This window comes from Leptonychotes weddellii, chromosome 8 (genome assembly GCF_054177405.1).
Source record: "Leptonychotes weddellii isolate Sample4059 chromosome 8, ASM5417740v2, whole genome shotgun sequence".
Lineage (NCBI taxonomy): Eukaryota > Metazoa > Chordata > Mammalia > Carnivora > Phocidae > Leptonychotes > Leptonychotes weddellii.
Window position 1 is genome coordinate 90,286,760 of NC_138376.1, and position 22,731 is coordinate 90,309,490.

The 22,731-nt window shown below is 41.7% G+C and overlaps 1 long non-coding RNA gene across 1 annotated transcript in view; it reads right to left on the minus strand.

Annotated features, from left to right (window-relative positions):
• Positions 1 to 359: 359 nt before the first annotated feature.
• The window catches only part of LOC145722861 (uncharacterized), a 53,063-nt gene continuing 30,691 nt past the window's right edge, over positions 360 to 22,731 (minus strand). Inside the window, exons 2-3 of the long non-coding RNA XR_014147435.1 lie at positions 16,789 to 16,854; positions 360 to 900 (exon numbers count right to left, since the gene is read on the minus strand). This is a non-coding gene — a long non-coding RNA (uncharacterized LOC145722861). The remainder of the gene's footprint in view (positions 901 to 16,788; positions 16,855 to 22,731) is intronic.

The following is a 22,731-nucleotide window of genomic DNA, read 5'->3' on the forward strand; positions in this document are numbered from 1 at the left end:
TGTCAAACTTGCAATTTATTTTCAAATAAAAAATGCAAAATTTAATTGAAATAATACGGAGTTTTCCTGAACATCATACAAAATTTCCTTATTTAATAGCTCTTTCCAGATGCTCTTGATATTCAGCACAGTATATTTTTTGGAAAAAGTAATGGCTGAAACACAAATAGTGTTTCATGCTAAAGACTAATTATTACGGTCCTGCCACAGAAAGTTTGCTGGAACTGAATCTTTTCCCTAAGTGACAAAGTTTGGGAAAAAAGCTCAAAGAAACAAGATTTCCTAGTTTTATGAACCAAATCTGATTACCTTCTGGCAGTACTGATGAAAAGCTGTGGAGGGGTTGTCAGCTCGACTTTCATTATGAAACAAACATACCCTTACATGGAAAACAAGATTCTATAAAATATTTAATAAAAATTCAAAAATACAAATTTTGAAAAGCATTTTCATTATGGTGTGATTCACCAGTTTCACCCCCAGAGACTCTGGCATCATGCCAGGAGATAATCATCTCCCAGAATAAAAACAAAAGTAACGAATGCCATGGAAACCAGGAATGCATGGAGATAAATAATGGGCAAACCGTTCATAATTTCAAATGTCTGTCATAATGTCCCCATGTTCTGACTTCGGGATCCTTCAGGAATTTTCAAAATCGGAATATCAAAGTGATATTCACTTCCCTTGCCTAGCAAGCAGCAAAGTTGGCTGATAGGGGTTTTGATTCCTTTCCCTTCTTCAGCCCACCCCTGACAGCTTCTGGAGATCAGGAAACGCACACGGGTGGTCTGCAGTCAAGAGCTGTCTGTAATTTCCTCATCCTCTTCTGCTTCTTGAGAGAATACTTGAAGGAACACTTCATATTGCATATTAAGACATCAGATATTGCAATTTCCTCTGGAAAAAAAAAAGCGAATGTCACTGCACATTACAGTCAATCTCATTCTTTAAGAGTTACTTCCAAGATAAAAAATATGACCTGGGTATGGAGGAGAAACAACGCCAGGTAAGACCATGATTAAAAGTCAAAAAGGGATTGGGCTCATAAATAATGGAAAACAAAATAATAGTGGCAGGTTGGCATTAAATTCTAAAGTGCTTGAGAGACTGAAAGAATTTCTTCCTGTGCATAAATATGGAGAATCTCTAACATAAACAACCACAGAAATAAAAAGCTAATAGAAGTTTATTTTTAAGGCTGTAAATAAAACAGGAATGGGAGCCTTTAGAAAATAAGGACATAGGAGCTTCCCCTTCTATTTTGCCATGTAGGGAGTTGAGAATAAAAAGCCTCCACCGGGGATGAAGGCAGGATGAGTCGCCTGCTCCCTGGGCTCTGCCTCAGCCTGGCCCTTCCTGGCAGTGGGGACTGTGGAAAGAGGGAGAAGAGCAGCCTCTGGCAGCCACCATTGAACCCGAGCCAACACCAGCTCCAGGCAGTTCTCAGGTCAGCATGATGCCAACAGACAGCGTCTTGTGCTCACACGGAAGCCTGGGCTTGAGGGACCAATGGTGGGTAGAACTGGAGCCTCTCCCAAAGACACATTCACCAATGACCTGTGAATGTGAACTTATTTGGAAAAAAGGGTCTTTGCAGATGTAATTGAATGAAGGGTCTTGAGATGCAATCATCCTGAGCTACCCAGATAGGCCCTACATCCAATGACAAATGTCCTCACAGGAGACAGAAGACAAAGGAGAGGGCCAAATGAAAGTGGAGTCTGGCTGGAGTGACAGGCACGGCCATCTTTGTAAAGATGGCACCAAAGTTCCTAGAAGTTCAGGCCTAAGTTTATACTTGGCAGGATTGCTTGTTCAGCTTCACAAATTAAGGCCAACTAGCTGGATGCCGTGGTTTGTAGGGGAGGGAAAGTATCTTTTTTCTTTACCCATCTATGTTCTTGACTGGGACCCCTGTCACCAAAGACAGATTAACAAGAGAAAAAACACACAAATTTATTTAATATCAATTTTACATGACACAGAAGCCTTCGTAAGGAAATAAAGACCCCCAAAAAACAGCTCAACCTGAGTATTTTTAATGCTAGGTTTGATGATGAGTGGAGGGTACTTCTCACATGAGGATTTTATGGCTGGCTTCAGGTCAGAGAGCCCTTCCTACACAAGCCGTTTCTCAAATTCCTTCAGCTTGAAATGTCCATTATGCCAAGGTGCCATATTTTGTGGATAACATGTCTTGAATGCCATCAGATTCTTAGGATGCTTGTTCCAGTCCAAGATTCTCTACTTGATTAGTAAACTCAAGCTGATTGTACTCTTCTGGAGGACAGGTTTCTGCCCCCGCCAAAGGTGTTCAAGGACCACTGTCAATGTGCACTCTGATTTTGATCATTGTTCTGTCGCCCTTATCAGCTCTACAGATGTGGACCTCTCAAATTACATACAGAGAGAAGCTATCCAGTTTTCTAAAGGTCCATAAATTAAAGGCCTACAGGCTAACTAAATGTTCGATCTCAAATGTTCCTTGCCCTCTTACAGGATTAGATTTCTCTGGCCTGTATGGGATGAGTAGGCATGGCAGGCAAGGGTAATTTGGTACAAACTCCTGGATCATGGCTGACCTCTGTATCACTTTCTGGAGAAATTGGTCCAGGCTAAAGTAACCTTTTCCTTAGTTTTTAGTTCCATGAAGAAGAATCAGTTGTGGCCTGTCTCCTCCAGCTTCTTTATTACAATCTGGCTACCTGAAGCAAACAAAGAATTATTGGAAAAAAATATTAGGTAACTCAGAAGCCCAATAAGAAAGCTGGAGAATTAGGCTTGTGAAATAGGCAGAACCCAAGATAAAGGCACAGTCAGATAGCCGGTCCTGCTGTCATTGCTGAAAACTTCTCTGGTCCCTTGACTCAGCTGCCACTGGTCACTGTCATCAGGTACAGACGATGGTGCTGACCAGCACAACTACTGAGAAGCAAATCTTATGGGCGCTTCCTCTACCTACCACGTACTTAGATTTAAAGTTTGATTTGCAGGCAGCGAGCAAGGCCTATCTGGTGGGCCTCTTCGAAGACACCAACCTGTGTGCTATCCATGCCAAACGTGTAACAATTATGCCAAGATACATCCAGCTAGCGCACTGCATTGCTGGGGAACATGCTTAAGAATCTGCTATGATGGAAAACGTGGCATTCTTTAAAATTTGGTTTTTTTCTTCTTCCTGTTATTGGTATTTCTTCCTCTTATTGGTATTTTTTTTCCCCATGGGGTCAAAAGGTACCTAAATATGTGATTGCAAGTGGAAAAATAGGGAACAGAAATCAGGTATTGGCAGTTTTTCCATTGTCACGTGTATGTGAATTTTTAATAGAAATGCAGGGACATAAAGCATTCATGTAAGTCAGGATACTTCAGTGAACATGTTTCAGCAGTTCAACTCCATAACAATTATGAATAGACCTGTTACATTTTTTTGGACAATGCCAGAATTTGGATTTTTTAAAAACAAGTACATTTCTTATTGACAACAACTAAATGGTGTTGGCAGCATTTTATCATGCAGTAGATTCCATCCATTCACTATACTTTTCTAACTGACTTGTCTGACATGCAAGCACATGTTTTTAATGTTGTCTCTCTTCTGTGCTATTCCTGTAAGTTTGCTATTTAAATACATTAAACTATAAAAAAATAAATAAGTTTGAATGTATATTTAGCCAAGTCATGTGCAAGGAAAGGATGGCGCTCTCCAAACTCATGGCTTCTCCAGTGGTTCCTTATCAGCCACCAAGACTCATACAATGAGGGATTTCCCTATCCCAGAAATCTCAACAGCCCAAAATTGTAACAAATGGGCTAATCTCCATGGGTTCTATAGAGGCTGTGGTCATTTCTGTCTATCTAGAACTTAAAGAGCACTTATATTGAGACTCAGATTGGAAGAAATAGATTAAACACTATTGTCTTGTTCTCCTTTTAGCTTATGCTTAATATCACTTTAGAAAGAGCACATCACACCACTAAGCCTTCCCACTCATGTAAAAAACGCTGAGCAGTCTCTTAGATGCGGGTAATGAGGCTGCACCATCACAAAGTAGAGTAGTCCTAAACAACACCTCCCTACTTTTCTAAAGTCACAGACACACGTAGACAGCGTTAACATTTGTAAGGTACATTAAAGTAAACAGATGCAGTTGTTGGGTTCCAGGCGTTCGATCTGGGGATGTGCCCAGATGATCCAGCTGGCTGAGGCCACCTTAACAACTGTGCATATCTACAGCTTAGGTCACCTTACTTCACCCTAGGCCCTCTAATATCTATCCCTGGATTCGGCCTGGCTAGTAGGGACCCGAGTACTGGAACCACACTATCTTTACCGAACTGATCTTTCAGGCAGCGCCATTAGGGTCTACTGGAGGTTATTAGTAAGAGACGGTTCGTACTGATTCATTCCCATTAGGCTGTACAGATGGCTGTCCATTAAACCACACATATCCTCTCAGTTACAGCCCACAGGAGAACTTTCTTTCTGATCTCAGTATCAAGAAAAGCTGTGTGCCCTTGAGCACCTGTTCTCTTGTTTTATGTCACGAACAGGACACTGTAAATCTTGTGATGGATCAAATTTCTCTGCTAGACTGGCTCTGGGAAGGATGCAATAAAATTTGAAGCCTGTCGCTAACATGTTTATAGGACTCCAAGGCATGTGTCTTTTGTACTAACCTCACACACGGCTCCACCTCACTTTCCTACCCTCATGTACCCTAACAAATTTTCATTTATTTCAGACTGCTAGATTGTACGTATTTTTGTAATTCACTTCAGGTCACTTTAGGAACAGAATGGAAATGGAAGGAGGGGAAAGAGAGAAGAAAGGGGAAAAAGGCAGGCAGGCAGGCAAGCAGACTGCCTTAAAAGTCTTGACCAAGAAATTGTACGTTCAGCTAAGTCACATCTAAAAGGTTAAGTTCTCCAAGGTGCAAACTATAACTTACTTATATATATACACTCAAACTTACAGCTCTCAGTAAGTTATTGTAGATAAAAATATTATCACAACAATGTGACTATACTTAATGCTACTAAATTGTGTACTTGAAAATGGTTAAAATGATAAATGTTGTGTATATTTTATCACAATAAAACATTTTTAAAGCTATCTGTTAAGATAAAAAAAAATACTCTGTAGTTCTATTAAATCTTAAGCTTCTTAAAAGAAAGAACTATCTTATTTATCTTTGTGTCACACCTTTCACTCCACCAGGGCCTACAATAATAAAAAGGACACATCTGGTGTTTGATATGTTTCTTGAATTGAGTTTCCTGAAGATATAAGTAGACTTTACATGTAGGCAGTTGCTTATGAGTGTGATTTGGGATTCCTGAAGGTTCTGGTAAGTATCTCCCCATCATTTGTGCTAACTAAACTTCCTACCATTCCTTTAGGTTAAGCCCATATTAAAAGGCAGATATCTCATCCAAAAAGAGAAATATTTTTTGAATGCATAGTTTTTAAAGCTATCTTACTAAGAATGTGGCTCTGGGGAAGGGAGTTGCAAAACAGATGAATTTGGGGTTGAAGCTAAAGTTAAGAAGAGAAATGGAGACAGTATTTCAGAGAGGGTACATTCTAAAAGATAGCAAGCCTACAAGGTCTGGTGAGAGGGAGGATCCATATACTCTAGTGGAAAGCCATGAGCTTGTAAAGATTTTTTTTAAAGCAATCTCTATACTCAACTTGGGGCTCAAAGTCACAACCCCAAGATCCAGAGTCACACATTCCCCCCGACTGAGCGAACCAGACAATCCAAACCATAAGTTTGTAGAAGGCATATAAAAGCATTCACAGTATGACCCTGGGAGAAAAGGACATTCCAAAAGATGGGAGAGGGGGTTCTGAAACTCTGGAAAGTTTTTACCATGAATATAAGGACGGAGCTACTTTCTGCCTGGAGTAGCCTAGAATGACACAGAACACGAGATCATAGGATTCAGAGCCGGAGGAATCTTGAGTATCGTTTAATCCCATGCTCTTCTCTTATAACTGCAAAAGTAGAGATACACAGAAGAGCAGCTGGCAGCATAACCAAGAGAAAATTCAAACCCCAAGTCAGCGCCACTTCTACTCTACCCTCATAACTTGTTTATATCGAGTAGAAGAAGATTTTTATTTCCTGATGTGTGCCTGATTATTTGATTCTAGCAGCTGGAACACCAAGGATTTCTCAGAGTAACGGAGTGCTTAATACACATCGGGTTGTAGAAACTCATGATGATGGGGGAGAATTCAAATTGTAGACTGCAGAAGGTGAAAATCCCACACTGACTTGGGAATAATATGTGTTAATCTTTCCCTGATGAAGGTGGATGATTTGTTTACATCTTAGAAAACCCTTGGCAGCCCTTACTGCCATTTTGCCAAGAAAAATCTCCTTCCAACATTATTTCCACTTGGGCATTCATCATTCCAATCCCACAGGCTAAAAATATAAAGGCGTCATGGGAGGGAGGAATGGGAAAGGGGGCAAGCGTGTGCCTTGCTGTGTATGCGACCATCTCTTTAGCAACTCTGTCTTGCAGCATCCAAAACTGGCTTAAGCCATTTCACCAAATATCCCTTGCCCAGCTATGGTACCCATCTTCCTTTATTGATTCTCTTCTGAATTTTCTCCTTTTCTGCCTCCTAAAAGTGTTTTATGTTTTTTATAACCATCTGGTTCATTTTCACTGGGCAGGGTTGCCTCTTCTTTCTTCCTCTTTCCCTCTTTGGGAAACACATTAAACATTCACCAATGAACCTCATACACTCACTGTGTACATATATTCTAGAATCGGAAATTCAAACTCAAGGTAATTCAGAAATACTGTTGCATTAGTGAATGCTTCCACCTTAAACTCCTCCAAAGATCTGAGGCTACAGGTAGATAATAGAGTTAAACTCACATGGAAATGACAACTGCTATAAAATCTTTAGGCTATAGATGTTCACATAGCACTTACTATGTTCCAAAAAAAATTTGCGCTGCTTTCAATTATGTACTCATTTAATCCTCATAACAAGACTTCAAGGCAGATACTATTATTATCCCCATTTCTCAGAGAGGAAACCATTACATAGAGATGTTATATAACTTGCCAGTGAACTTGGCCAGTAATTGGTGGGGCTGTTTATAAAGCTCAGACGCTTTGGCTCCAAAGTCTGTTCCATTAGCCCCTACCCTATGTCACTACCACACCTCCACAGGTAGGGTGAAAGTGATGCCTTTCTTTGCCCAACCACACCAGCTCTAACCACATTTTAAACATTAGATTTCATTGCCTTGAGAGTTTAGAGATAGAAATCAGTTGGCAAATGAGCATGCTCTGTGTAGGTTAAAAGACCAGTACCAATCCATCCCAAGGTGGGACAGTGGTGCTTTCCTCCTTCTCTCCAAGGCCCCCGCATTCACTCTCTTTTCCTTACTCACGAGACTATTTGTGGCCATCTCCAACACCGGTCCCCTGAGACTCTGAGTTTGAGAGAAGAGTGTCAATAAAAATAGTTAACAATTATTAAAAGCTTCATATAGGGTAGGCACTAGTCTAATTGTGTATTATCTCATTTAATTCTCAAAAGAATGAGGCAGGTAGATAGACGGATAGATAGGAAAACAGTGACACAGGATGACTATGTAACTTGCCCAAGACCTTGCTGCCTACTGGAGCTAGAGTCTGGCTCCAGGGTCTGGGCTCATCTCCACCAGGCTTTGCAACAGGGCTGCTGCAGGGAATCGTGTTGTCCCCTCCCACACCAGACCTGTCATACAGTCTCTGCCACTGTGTCCTAGGGCTGGACAGTAATGCACGAACTCCTCCCCAGAGTCATTGCATGAGTCCCTCCAATTGTCCACTGCAGGTCATCTAATACAGTGTGAGGGGAGCCTGGAAATGGCTATGGCTATGGGGATGGTGCTGAAAATGCATCTCCTCCTTCCTTTGCACCATTCACGCCACTCAGTGTGTCTTCAGGCACTAGGAGTCTTGATAAAAAGATTCAGGAAGTAGTTTCTTCACAGATCATCCCAAATCTAGCCCTCACTTTAGAAGTGAAAGATGCTGCCCCACCTTTTCTTTTTCTGTTTTGTGACTATATTTTTCTTTCCTTAATAAATCCAAAAGCCTTAAACACATTTTCTTCCTTAAGGGGATGCTAACTACAGTAGTCAAAAAAAAAAAAAAAAGTACTATCTCACTCTGTCACTACTTAGGGAATAAAATTTATAAATAAATTTTATGGAGGTAATCTCAACTGAGTATTACACAGCTAGTCCAATTAACCTAACATAGAATTAGCAGGGCACATGGGTTTTCTGTGAGCTGAAGAGAAGGTTAGAAAGAGCTACAAGGGAGATTAGCTAGATTTACAGCCTCTGATAGTTTGCTAGCATATCTTGATATGCCTCACCAAGAAAATGAGCATATCAGGCTGGTTTCACATTTGTTGGTATTATTTTACTCTTAGGCAAACTATCTAAATTATACTCATTCCTTGATAGAGAAAAAGAGGGAGAAATATAATTGCCACTGAAACTTCCTCCACTGAAATTCAATTGATAATAGAAGAAAAATCTTCTTGGCCTGAATCTATCTATTATCACCCTATTATCTTCCATCAATTGAGGGTGTTAGGACACACCGTGGTGTCAAATCCTCCATGTTAAAGTTACCTTTCAAAAGGCAAACAAAGCACGAGGCTAGAGATATTTCACTTACACTGTTCTCGTGCTTCCTACTTCTTCAGATCGTGATAAGGAGATTTTTGACCATAGGAACCTAAGATTTCAACAATGTGACAAAAAGAGAAACGGATGGCCATCTTGAGTCAAAAAGTGAGTTGATAAGAATGTTCATGCTAAAGTCCAGTTTGGGGCCAATGTAGAGAGAAACAATTGCCTTAAATATCCTGTCTGGTGGGAAGTCATTGAGCAAGGTTATCTTGGGAGATCCTAAAAACACTGCTCAAGCTGAGAGAGAAAACCAGGTCTGCTGACAATGCTGCATGTGGTAGCAGGAGATATCATCCAAATATGGTGCGGTGCCTCCAGGATGAAAATAGGTAGCCCATCAATTATGAGTGTCAAAAGCACAAGCCAGGGCAGCACCACACCCGGAGATTGCTCAGGAAAAGTTCAACACATCTTTTTCCTCACTGAACCAGTATTTTGTCAGTGGGAGCCACTGAAGCAATTTGGGTGATTTTTTTCATTGTAATAAAATGTACATAACATAACATTTACTATTTTAACCATTTTTAAGTATACAATTCAGTGAATTCAGTGGCATTAAGCACATTCACAATGTTGCACAACCATCACGACTACCAATTTCTAGGATTGTTTTTCATCATCCTAAACAGAAACTCTGTACCCTCTAAACAACAACTCCCCATTTCCCCCAGCCCCATAACCCCTAGTAGCCCCTCTTCTACTTTGTCTCTATGAATTCGCCTATTGTGGGTACCTCATATAAGTAGATTCATACAATATTTGTCCTTTTGTGTCTGGCTTATTTCACATAGCATAATGTTTTCCAAGTTCATCTATATGGCAGCATGTATGAGAATTTCATTCCTTTTTAAGGCTGAATAATAACCCATTATGGATGGATATACCACATTTTGTTTATCCAGTTCATCAGTTGATGGACATTTGTTTCCACCTTTTGGCTATTGTGAATAGTGTTGCTATGAACGTTGGTGCAACCACTGAAGCATTTTAAGCAAAGGAGTAACATGATCTGATTTCTATTTTAGGAAAATGACCCCTTACATCAGTCAGGGCATAGTCAGGAAACAGAAACCACACCAGTTACACAATAAAGACAACACACTGTAAAGAATTACTGACCAGAGCAATGAAAAGTCAGGAAGGGAATAACACATTATCACGGGGGGAGAAACTGAGGAAAGCAGTCGTTACCCTTGGGGTCAGGCATACAGAGAGAGGCTGGGGTTGCTGAGACAAAAAGCCTTAGAAGGAACCTAGAGAAGGGGCCCCATGGGGTTGAAACTCAGAAACTCTCTTGAGAGCTGAAACTCTCCTGGAGGCAAGAGTGCTGCTCAGTTGGTTCTGGTGTCTACTCAGAGGGGAGGTTCCAGGGGGCTGAAACCCCAAACTCTGAGAAGAGGTTGCTGTTTGACTAGTGCTGAGGTCTCTGAGCTTTGTGGGGGGAACTTCTGGTACAGGACCCCCAACACTGAGGAGGGATGTTGCTCAGCTGGTGTTGGTGTCTCCAAGCTCAGAGGAGAGGACCCACGTGGCTGGGACCCCACACTCCACTGGGGGAGGGGTGGGCATTGCTTGGCAGGTGCTAGTGTCCCTGAGGGGGCAGGATGAGACTAGTTCTGTGAGTGTTGGAAAGACTGCAAACTGGACTCCAGTGCTGATGCAGAAATGAACTGGCACTGCTGGGTGAGGAAGCGAGTGGGGGTTAGTCAGACTAACAAAAACAGGAAGCTGCCAGGAAGGAGCAAATCCCTTGTCCTGCCTCCAACCCTGCATGCTTCTCCTGGTGCCCCCCTTGCCAGAGCCTGACAGAGATCCATCTCGCTGAGCAGGAATGTGCTTTGCAGGGTCCCAGGCCCAGCGTCACACAACAGAGTGTGGAAGAGATAATAATACTACAGTAGTCCTACAGCAATTGGGGGCGGGGTACTGGAGGAGGCAAGACTGGAGTCAGGAATAAAGTACATGTTGGGCATATTCTCAGTGACAGACAGTCCTTGCAGGGGGACTGGCTCAGTCTGTTATCTCTACATTGGGAATGGTCCCCCAAAGTATGGCTTGTATTCTGTAACTCCATCCACGGACCATAACTGATTTATACAGGGTGATCACCTAATCCAAGCTGAATTCTGATTCTCTTTCTGGTCTTTGAGATTTGGAAAAGATACCCCTAAAATCTGGGATCATAGATCTGAGTCCATTAATCGATCTGCAGGCAGCTGCCCCAGAGGTTGCTAGCTCTTACCTGTTCCTCCCCATTCCGTGCTCTTGATTATTCAGTTCCAACTTTGATTCCATAAGATAAGCCAGAGACCTGCCAATAAATTCTCCCTGTTCCTTAAGCTAGCCAGAGCCACTTTCTGTTGCTTCATATTTTCTCTAACGTCCCAGAGCTTACATTCCAAGTGGTTTAAGAAATTTAAACAACATCAATGCTTAGGGTTGCTAAGTGTTCTACAAGAAAGAATTCTTGTAGAATGAGTGAACTGTGTGAGCCCAGAGCAGGATCATCTAAGCTCATATGTTGGGACCAAAAGTAGGGGAGAATCTGGAATGGGTGAGGAGTGGGGTCAAATATTCCAGACACAGTGATCAGGTCGAAGGCCCACAGGCAAAATAAGCATAGCGTGTTGGAGCAAATGAAAGCACCCGGATGCTTCACAAAGAGAAGTAGGTAAAACAGGGAGGCATGATTACAACAGCTCATTAATGAGGGCTTATTTCACACCAGGTTTATTTCATACTAAGCCATTATAGGTGGTACCTGATTTAGCCCTCTCAATGATCCAATGAGGAGGTAATGTGATTGGGAGACATCTCTCTCTGGGAAGATAGAGACAGATTACTAAAACATATTTGTCTGTTATAATAAAGATAATGTTTCCTGATGGGGCCAAGTTCAGACAGATTTGCTCACAGCCCATTTAAAAAGAGTTGGAATTCCCAACTTCAGAGTTTGTTAACCATGATTCAAACCCATTGTATGGGCAACATCTACCCGGCCTTGCACCCCCATCACCCGGGGGATCCCGGAGGACAAGAGGAAGCAATACAAATAGGAAGTTTGTGCCATCTGCTGTGTTATGAGTGATAAAATCCTTTTTCTCTGAACAGAGCCTCATGTATTCTGCCAGCATCCACAAAAGTGTGGCAAGCTGGCTTTCTAATAGAGTGAAATCTTGGGCTCTTCAGAACTCTTGACAAATGTGATCTCCTTCTTCTAGAAGGGAAATCGAGCCTCAGAGAAATTAAGTGCCTTACCCAAGGCCCTAGAAAAGGAGCTATAATATGGACCCGTGTGGATAAACTCCAGAGCCTATAATCTTAACCACAAGGATGAAGCTGAAGAAGCAAGAAGGAGTTAAATCACACAAGACCTTGTAAGCCATGTTATAGAGTTTAAATTTTATCATATGACTAATAAGTGGTCTATTCATTTGGGTAGGTTAGCTACTGTACCAGTTAGACTTCAATATATATATTTGCTTACACCTAACAGAAAATTATTCCTTGCTCATATAATGATTTGAAGCAGAAGATTCTGGTCAGTGGGCAGCTCTCTTGTACATGGTGATTCAGGAACTCAGGCTCCTTCCGTCTTGTGGCTCCATCAACCCTAGGGTCTTCCTTGCTTCCAGCCAAAAGGGATGAGAAGAGAGCATGACAACCCACATTTGCTTCTTAAAACCCATTGTCTGGGGCACCTGGGTGGCTCAGATGGTTAAGGGTCTGCCTTCGGCTCAGGTCATGATCCCAGGGTCCTGGAATTGAGTCCCGCATCGGGCTCTCTGCTCCTTGGGAGCCTGCTTCTCCCTCTGCCTCTCTCTCTCTGTCTCTCATGAATAAATAAATAAAATCTTAAAAAAAAAATAAAACCCATGGTCTGGAGATGACCTACACCATTTTTGCTAACATTCCATTGACAAGAGCTAACCGCATGGTCACACCCAGAAACAAGAGAGCCTATCAAACATAGCCCCTGTTTCCTAATGATAAACTCCATCCTATGGAGGAAAGCATGAACTTTGGAGCAGAGGTAGCCACTCAGAGATTTAAACAAGTGGCCTAACAGGTAAGATTTACACTGCAGATCGCCGGCTGCAATACGGACATGTGTTTGGCAGGGATAAGACAGGAGACAGGAAATAAGCCGGAGATCCGCTGTAGTAATATAGAAGAGGCTGGTGGACTACAACAGGCAAGAGAAAATGACAAGGAAGGAGAGGGGTAGGTGGAACCAGGAACCATTCAGAAGATGAAATCTATGGGACACTCTCTCTGCTAAAGTACAGCCCTCCTCCAACCATGTATTTGCTGGCCTGTTTCCACTCCGTCCCTGACTCTAGGTCTATGTCTACATTCACTGCATAATAATAAATGTTAAAGGAAGCAGGAGGGAAGAGATAGAACTGATATTTAAAAAGAGAGAGAGAGAAAATTCAAACTGAACACTTTTATGCAGATTCACACCTTCACTCTCAGAGAGACACACACCAGGCCCCGGATTCTCCTCTCTCCAGGGGCCCCATGCAGATGGAACAGCAGGGCAGCATGCAGCAAATAATGCGTGTGTGAATAATCTATGCTTCCGTAAGGAATACGTTGTATGGGTGGCTGTGGGAAAGGTTCTGTGTGCTAGTCTTTGTCATAAAGACTGCTTAGACTACAAAGGCTGCACATGGGTTTCCCAGGAAGCTAACTCTGAGATGGAGCTCCGTGCACAGAAAAGCTCATTTGGAGAGATTTCCCTAAGGGGCAAAATTAACTATCACAGAATTGTCTTAAGTTGGGACAAGGAGACAGGGCTTGGGTGCTCTTGTACAAAGGTAGTCATATTGGGCATGGAGTATCCTCAGGGAGGGGGTTAAGACCTTGGGCAAGGAATCTCTTGTTAGCCGAGGGAAGTCCCAGAGAAAAACTGAGTAAAGAGCTGTCAGCTGCCAACATTCCTAGAAGCCGGGGGAATGAATATCTGAGTTCTGGAAAGCGGGGATCAGGACATCATACCTCAGTGCCTATATACACAAATGTACGCTTGAGTGCCTGATAAATCGTTAATGACTGATTCTGGCCTTGACAACCAACCCCCCTCCCCCACATTTTGATAATAGGAGTGCATTCCTAGAAATAAGACAATTTGTTATAACATAGAACTTATATAACTCACATATTATTGGACTAATGCATTTCTTTTCTTTTTTTTTCTTTTTAGGGAGAGAGATAGAGCACAGTTGGGGGGCAGGGGGAAAAGCAGAGGCAGAGAGAGAATCTTAAGCAGGCTCCATGCCCAGCACAGAGCCCGATGCAGGGCTCTATCTTATGACCCAGGAGATTATGACCTGAGCCAAAATCAAGAGTCAGATGCTTAACTGACTAAGCCACCCAGGTACCCCAAGGAGTATGCATTTCTTAGCTAACCTTTCATCCCACTCTGGGGAAATATAGTATCCTTGGGGCAGATTTTCACTCATCCCCAAATCAATAATATAATCCTCTCTTAGAACTCTCTAGGGCAGTCTATGCAATCAGGCATAGGAGGGAGACAGAACTGGGGTTAAATCCTAATTCTACAACATAGAGCTATGTAGTGAGGCACCAGGCACTCTACCTCTATCAGCCTCAGGTTCCTCATCTGTAACAGAGGGAAAATTAAAGTACCTTAGTATTGTAAGGATAAAATAAGATCATGTAAGTAAAGCATTCAGCATGAATTCTAGCATAAAGATAGCTTATGACGAATGATGCTATGATTAGTAGAGGATGGATTTAAGTATACAGGAAGTCAACTCATGTCCCCTAGAAGGTTCTCTGGGAATGGATGTAGCACATATTCCTGAAAGCTGTATGTAGATGTAGTCCAGTGGAGGTTGTTTTGTTTTGCCACCACAAATGAATTTTCAACAACCAACAAGTGGGTGAAAAGAGGTGATAAGGTGTGAGATACACACACATATATATATATATATGTATGTATGTATGTATATAGTGGAATACTACTCAGCCATCAAAAAGAATGAAATCTTGCCATTTGCAATGGCATGGATGGAGCTAGACGGTATTATGCTAAGCAAAATAAGTCAAAGAAATATAATTTCACTCATATATGGAATTTAAGAAACAAAACAGATGAACAGGGGAAGGGAAGGAAAAATGAAAACACAGAGGGAGGCAAACCATAAGAGACTCTTAACTCTAGGGAACAAACTGAGGGTTGCTGGAGGGAAGGTGGGTGAGAGGATGGAATAACTGGGTGATGGGCATTAAGGAGGGCACGTGATGTACTGAGCACTGGGTGTTAGATGCAACTGATGAATCACTAAATTCTACCCCTGAAACTAACAAAAAAAATTTCTAACTCAGTTTGTATGGTGACTCTGTTAGTAGGGAGAAGCTAAACTACTACGAAACAGGGGCAACAAGTAATGGATCAAACACAACGGAAGTATTTTTTCTACTCATATAAGGTCTATGGTAGATGTTCCAGATCAGGGGGCGAAAGTAAGGTGGCTTCTTTTCCTTGTGGTTACTCAGGCTGACACGTGGCTCTGCCATCTTCAGACCACAGCTTCCAAGCTCGCTGTTTGTGGTACCTCTTTCTTTAAGAAGTCGGAAGGAGGGGGGAAAAAAACCCACGAAGGAGGTAGGCAGGAGGTTTTTTAGTCTAGGCCATTGGTAAGTGAGACCATGGGAGTGACTGACTTTGCCTCGGGGCCGGGATCTGTAGGCGGAGGAGCAGACGAGCAGAGTCCTGCATGCAAGGAGTCCTGTGAGCATCCGTCGGTCGGTGCGCCTTCACGCACATATTCAGCACCGGCCACACGCCAGGCCTTGTGCTTCCTCTGGAATTCAAGGCTGAGGAAGACACGGGCCCTAGTTCTTCAAGGCCCAGCCGGCCAGAGAGAAGTGTGTCATAGGAAAGGGAGCGGTGGCCTAACAGCAGAGCGGGGCCGGGAGGACGGGCTCCGAGCCGCTGATGCCGAGCCGAGCCGAGCTGCGAAGCCACGTGTGTGCTGGCCAGGTGGCAGGGAGAGAGAAAGTGATGGAAACAAGCGGAAACCCGCTGACGTGGCTGGAGGGCCGGTAAGCGTGAGCAAGGCGCAAGGGATGGTGCCCCCGATGAGAATGCAGGAGCCGGGGCAAGAAAAGATCTTTGGCTGGTGGGGGGTGGGGAGGCATGTTAGGGACTTTGCATTTCATCCTTAAAGTTATAAGAAGCCTTTAGAGGTGTCTCAGCAGAGGTCCGGCTCGAAGGAACACCCCGCAGCAGCGAGGAGCCGGGGTTAGAGAGGGAGGAGGAGGACCACTCTGAGGGCTCTGTGACATCCAGGTGAGAAACGACAAAGGCCTGAATGCAGGCAGTGAAGGAGAAGAGGAGGATCACACAGCCGCGAGGGCAGAATTTACGGGGGCTGGACTGTTTGCATCGGGGGCGGGGCTGCTGAATAGATCCTCCAGGCAAGAGGCTCAGGTTTTCCATGGAGGCAGAGGGTAATAGCAGAGCACAGACATCAAAGGGCAGAGTTAGAATGAGAAGTGAGTGGAAAGGATCTCTGTCCAAAGTTGTGAAGACATAAAGGGAGATTTGGTAATATCCTTTAGTCAGGGCAACGGAGAGGTCCTGTTCAAGCTCAGGGAGGGTGTCTGCCTCTCTTAAAATCTGCTGCAGGGTGAAAATCCCGGGGAGAAGAAAAAATGTGCCTCGCTCAGCCACTAACTCAAAAGCTTGGCAATGGTTAGCTCTTGGAAAAAAAACATAGAATGGCCCTGATTCACCCAGACACACAGGCCCAGTCCTCGTTAATAACCACGTACTTGTTAAGCTGTGATTTGATTAAGTGATTTGTGATTTGATTAAGTAATTTAAAAGACGGTTTATTTAATTTGGAGTCCTCTGGACTTCAGAATCCAATGCATTTGAAACTGTGCTGTTTCTTGTCAAAATTTTACAGCATCTCTACCTGCTTACAATTAGAAGTTGAAATTAAAAACTGGAAAGAAGGGGAAAGAATTCATTTAACTAAAAAGGAAAAAAAAAAAAAAGATTTGCCGTGTCTTAAGAGCTCACCTTCTCTGATGGTTGAGCTGCTACAGTTTCATTTTCCGACCGGTCAGAAGATAATGAGGGGGTGGCCTGTAGCAGAAATTTGAGAAAGAAATTGAATTAGAGAATTTAACTTGTCATTTGTGGTTATTCAAAACCCAGAGGAGATATTTCTCTAAGAAGCCTGTCCTGGGGATACCTCTATCCCACAGAAATGTGTTTCCTGGAAATTCAGAGAAAGCCTTAAAGATGTGAGAGTCAAATTTGTATTTAGCAGACAGAGGTCTGAATCAGCTCCCAGTCAGCATGCCATGGGTTAAACGAGCCGCCAGTGGCCGGAGAAGGCAGTGCCCATATCCAGGCCAGCATGGCCCTTCCCAGAACCAACATGGCAAGCCCCAGTGTCAGAGACCTTGGGGGGCTGGTAAGGAAGGGGAGGGGACGGTGCCCAGAGAAGAGTGAGGGCTCTGCAGGCAGGCAGACCTGGGTTTGAGACCTGCTTCTGCCACTTGCTAACCTGCTAGCTGGGCCTATTACCCCACCTCGCTAAGCTTCAGTGGAACTCTTCTTTATCTAGTCAACATGGAGCTAATACTTCCTTACTGAGAAAAGGTCCCTTTTCTTTACAGGCCCCGCCCAAACTGAGCCACATTCTGCTCTCTTTCAAGTTAGAAGCAATTTGGTTTAGTTAAGACATCCCATTTTACAGATGGCATTTTATGTAACAAATTCTACCAAAGAAGATTTTTATCTTCCAACAGGTAGGAAGCCCTTTGGGAATTCCAATCCTAGTTGATCTACTCTCTGCTTTCATATCAAAACATCACTAAATAAATTGGAAAATCACGGGTGTGGCCTGTTTAAAGTGAGAAGATAAAGGAACGGTTCTAACCCCAGGAGATGCGAAGAGGGTTACATTTTGGAAACTATGCTGTTTCATAAATATAGTCCTGTGCTTCTTCCCAGCCACGTCCAAAACAAAGAAGCATAAAATTATGGCACGTTTAAGATACAAAACTTCGGTAACACGTAAATTGTAAGTAGATGGGCTTTGTTTGTCTGCATTTATAAAATTTATCCTGGCTCAGTTTCAAAAACTCATCAGGAACCTACAGAGTGCTCTACGTTGTAGGCTGTGTGGCCTAGGTGCCAAAACAAAGGGCAGATTTAATGACCATAAACAAATCAGCTAAACATCATATAAAACTATACACAGACCATGTTCCAACAAAGGTACAGCTGGCCAACTGAGGTTTTCTTTTTATGTATTCAGGAATTATATAGACAGACATGCTCCTAGAGTTTCTACCAAACAGGCACAAATATTCAGGGTTCACAACTCAGCTTCCCACTATGCTTTTGATGGACTGTGATCTCAGTGATCTTCCTCCTTCTGGACCAGCTGCTGATTAGGTTCTTGGTGGCAAAGCAGAGTCCACCGTAATGAGCTTGAGCAGAAATGCAGCTTCTTAGATGGTATGAGCTAACATTCCAGAATTCCTAGAGAGAGGAGGGAATGGGACTGTGGACTGAGGTACAGGGGTAGTGGGCCCCGCTGGTAGGAACGCAGCCACCGATGCTCTAAAAGTTGCTGCCTCTTCCCCCGGTGGAAAGCAATTCCACATCTTAGCTGCTTTAAATGGAAGGCTCGTGTGAATGGGTTCAGTGGTAGAGGCTGGGTCACATGCCGCCATCCTAGTTCAAGAAAGGCTGAGAAACAGAATCCAAATTCCCATATTAGGGAAGCAGGACTCAAGTCCTCAAAAATAAAAAATGACCCAAAGGCAATGGCCAGCTAAACTATGACATGTGTATCCACAACACTGTAAAGTATGTCCTCTGCTTCTCCTTTTTTTGGGAAAAGATTTAGTCCATAACAAGATCAAAGTTCATAAGGATAAAGACAGCAAGGTAGCTGCTAGTTTTGAGGTGATTTAGGACTACAGCATGAACTCTAAGTTCGAATAAATGTATATGTCATTAACAATCATTTTCCTAAGAGCCTTCACCAAATGGATCAGATCACCAGGGTTGATGTGCTTTGTATAGTGCTATTAATTAAGCAGCTTAAAAATGATAACAGTTATTTATTCTTACCCATTAGCCTGAGTAACTTCACCTGGCTACATCCCGTGAGACTTTTTTTTATAGCAGATAAAACAGAAAGCTTCTACCTTTGCCTAGTAGTTTAAATTTTGTATTTCATGAATATCTACTTTACTTATATGTCCTTTATTCCCCCCTGAAAAGCATGTTTTTCAAAATTGGGCTCAGAAATGAGGTCAGTCTATAAATCAAAGGAAGAGCCCTTGTATACATTTAAATCCATCAGGTGTCTGGATCAAACTGGCAGTGAATGAAATATAACTGAATCACCTCCAACATCCCATTAAAATGCCCATGAATTAAAATATAGCTACCGCGGGCGCCTGGGTGGCTCAGTTGGTTAAGCGACTGCCTTCGGCTCAGGTCATGATCCTGGAGTCCCGGGATCGAGTCCCGCATCAGGCTCCCTGCTCTGCAGGGAGTCTGCTTCTCCCTCTGACCCTCCCCACTCTCATGTGCTCTCTGTCTCTCTCATTCTCTCTGTCTCAAATAAATAAATAAAATCTTTTAAAAAAAAAAAATATATAGCTACCGCAACCCACAAGCCATCATTAAGCTAAATAAGAAAACTAGTGTAAGTATTCCCATTACCATCAGGAATGAGAAAGTTACCTCTATTTCACCACTGCTATTTAACATTGTTCTGGAGGTTGAGAGCTAGTGGAATTGGGTAAAAATATAGATAGTAGATAAATAGATGGAGAGATGGGTGGATGGATAGATAAAACATAGATATAAAAATTGGAAAGAATCAGCCCTTGCTGATGATGTCATTATATCTCCAAAAAACTTAAGAGAAGTATTAGTTTGTAAATAATAAGGAAACTCATTAATAGATTAATAAATAAGACCAATAAATTAATGGTTTTAACATATACAAGAAAACTGAGTAGGACATATCGTGGGATGAAAAAGCTTTCATTTACAATAGTAACAAACAAGATAATGATAATAAAAAAAGATAAAAAGAAGTAAAGAGTTATGTATAAAATCTTGAAGAAGGTAATTTTAAAACGTTCCTGAGAAGCACAAAGGAAGACTTGGATGAATGAAAATCATGCCATTCTTCGGGCGCCTGGGTGAGGTGGCTCAGCTGGGTGAGTATCCAATTCTGGAGTTTGGCTCAGGTCATGATCTCAGGATCCTGGGATTGAGCCCTGTGTTGGGCTCTGCACTAAGCGGGCAGCCTGCTTGAGATTCTCTCTCCTCCCTCTCCTTCTGCCCCTCCCCTGTCTCTCTCTCTCTCAAAGAAAGAAAGAAAGAAATCTTAAAAAAAAGAAAATCATGCCATGCTCTTGGCATCTACATAATTAAAGTGATCTCAGTGCAAATACTTCCAGGATCTTCTTAACTAGAAAAGATAATTCTAAGAAAAATTCACAAGCCAGATTATCCTGGGAAATTCCTAAAATGAAGAATAATGACAGGGTGGGGGTGGGGATGGAGGTAGTGATTAACTCTGTTGGGACAAAAAGATAAAAATCTCTGATAAAAATTGGAATCAGAAATAACATAGTTGACAAATAAATATGACTCGAATGAAGAATAACAAGACAGAGAAATACATAGAAAATCCTTTTCCTTTTGCTTACAAAAGAGAAAGCTCCCAAATGAAACTAAAAAGGGTAATGAGTGTCTAACAACTAGTGTGGGTAGTTTACAATTAGAAATGGCCACACTGTGCACAATCTACTACTAAACATTGTAATATCTTGATGAAAAGGAGTGTTTCATGGAAAATGTAAATCACCAGCGGTGAAATCAGGAGGTAGGAAACTTTAACTAGCCAATGACAAAAATAGAAAAGGCAATCAAGGTCTTACTCCTCAGAAGCTTCATGCTACGGTTATTTGACAGGCAACTTCTTCCAAACTTTCACAGAATCACTAATTCCCACACCATATCTGATGGAGGGCAAACGAAATGATGAAAACCTACCCAGCACAGAGTATGAAACTAGGCTATCCTGAATTCTAAAACTTGGGATTGATCTAAGCTTCTCTTTGTAGTGTGTGATCCTTCACATTTTTGAATCAGGTGTAGAAATACCTTTAATAAACTACTAGGAAAGTAAATTCAAAAATACATTTTAAAAATAACAATCTAAAATCAAGTAGTATTTATCCTGGAGAAGATAAGCGTTTAAGAGATGTATTAATTCATCATTTCAACAAGTGAAATAAGATTAAACATAGTTGGTTTGATTAATTTATCTTAAGCATTCTAAATTAAGTCTGTAGAAAGACAGCAACACTCATTCCTGATTTAAAAAAAAAACAAACTCCTAATAAGTAGCAATAAAAATATTATCTTAACAACATAAAAAGATATAAACAGCCAACATTTCAAATGACAGTGAAACACGGTAGGCATGGCATTAAAAAGGAGAAACAAGACAAGGCTGCCCACTCTCATTATGTTTATTTTAACGTGTTCTGGAAACTTTAGTCTACTGAAATAAAAGAGAAACTAGAAATAAGAGGGAGAGTTATTAGATATAAGGATATGACATCACAATTGTTCGTATATTAGGAATAGCTACTTATATCTGTAGTCAACAAAAAACTGAACTAATTAAAGAGTTGAGTAAAGCAGTTAAATTTAGAAAAAGTTTCCCTTTATAACAGTAAGAATTAAATTTATAGACACATACACAGAAAAAAGACACCATTCATAATAACTGTATGTAGAATACTAGAGATGTACTTTATATCTACAGGTCCTATATGGAGACAAGTATAAAACAATTCACTATAAGACAAAACAATTCCTTATATGACAAAATTAAAAGATAAATATAAAGCATAAAATATTAGGGGAAAAAGCTGAATATTTCCTTTTTAAACAAAAATAAAGTAACCATAAGGGGAGAGAGTAATACAGTTTGCTATATAAATTTTTAAAAAACTTTAATATGCTAAAAATGCCATAAAAATGTTAAACATAACAAAAAAAGAAAATATTCATAACTCATGTGGCAGCTCCTTGATATTTTTCAGCATAAAATAGCTTTTAAAAATTAAGAGATAACCCAGGAAAAAATTGTCAAAGGACAGGAAAAAAGTATACATGTACAAAAAGTATATGAAAAAAACAACAACCTTACCAAAAACATAAGGAATTAAACACCAAGAAAACAAAATGGATGCCATTTTCTTCTGTTAACGTGACAAAAGGTTTGCAAACGAATGACATCCAGACTTCTATACCTCCGAGGCCTGTGAAAATTTGCAAAAACTTCCTGGAAAGAAATTCAGCGATTTGATTTGCATCTTGAAATAAAAGCCATGCCCTTTGACCAAATGCTTTTAGTACTAATACTGTTTGCTCAGGAAATAATTTTGTGATCATAAGCGAGACAACGGCAAGAGGGAAGAAAAATGTAGGATAATGGGAAGTAGGCACAATGGTCCACTGCGGGAGTGAGAGTCAGATGCTTCCTGTGGAATTCACAGACTGTGTAACGGGGGAGGTGCTGGGGGGAGGGGAGGACTGCAGAAGGTCCGGATGCTTGGCGAGTCCCTGCAGTGCCCAGGGGCACTGCCTCTTGTTTGTCCACACTTTGTTTCTCTACAAGCATAGCAGGCAGTTTACAGAGTAAAAATTGTGTAAGGGTCAGCCTGTGATGTATCTGTGTAGCTCTGAACAGATGCAACAAAATCTGAACTTTGATTACTTGCTTATGAACAACTGGGAGTTATCTGCCCAGTTGCCAGACCAGCGTAGGATAATGGACAGCAAACAACCCAGATAAGACTTGTTGACTTAGAGTCCAGGGAAATTTTAAAAGTAATCTTTATTGGGCACTTATCCTATAACTTCCCTGTCCATGCTCCATCAGAATATCCCGAAGCATCTAGC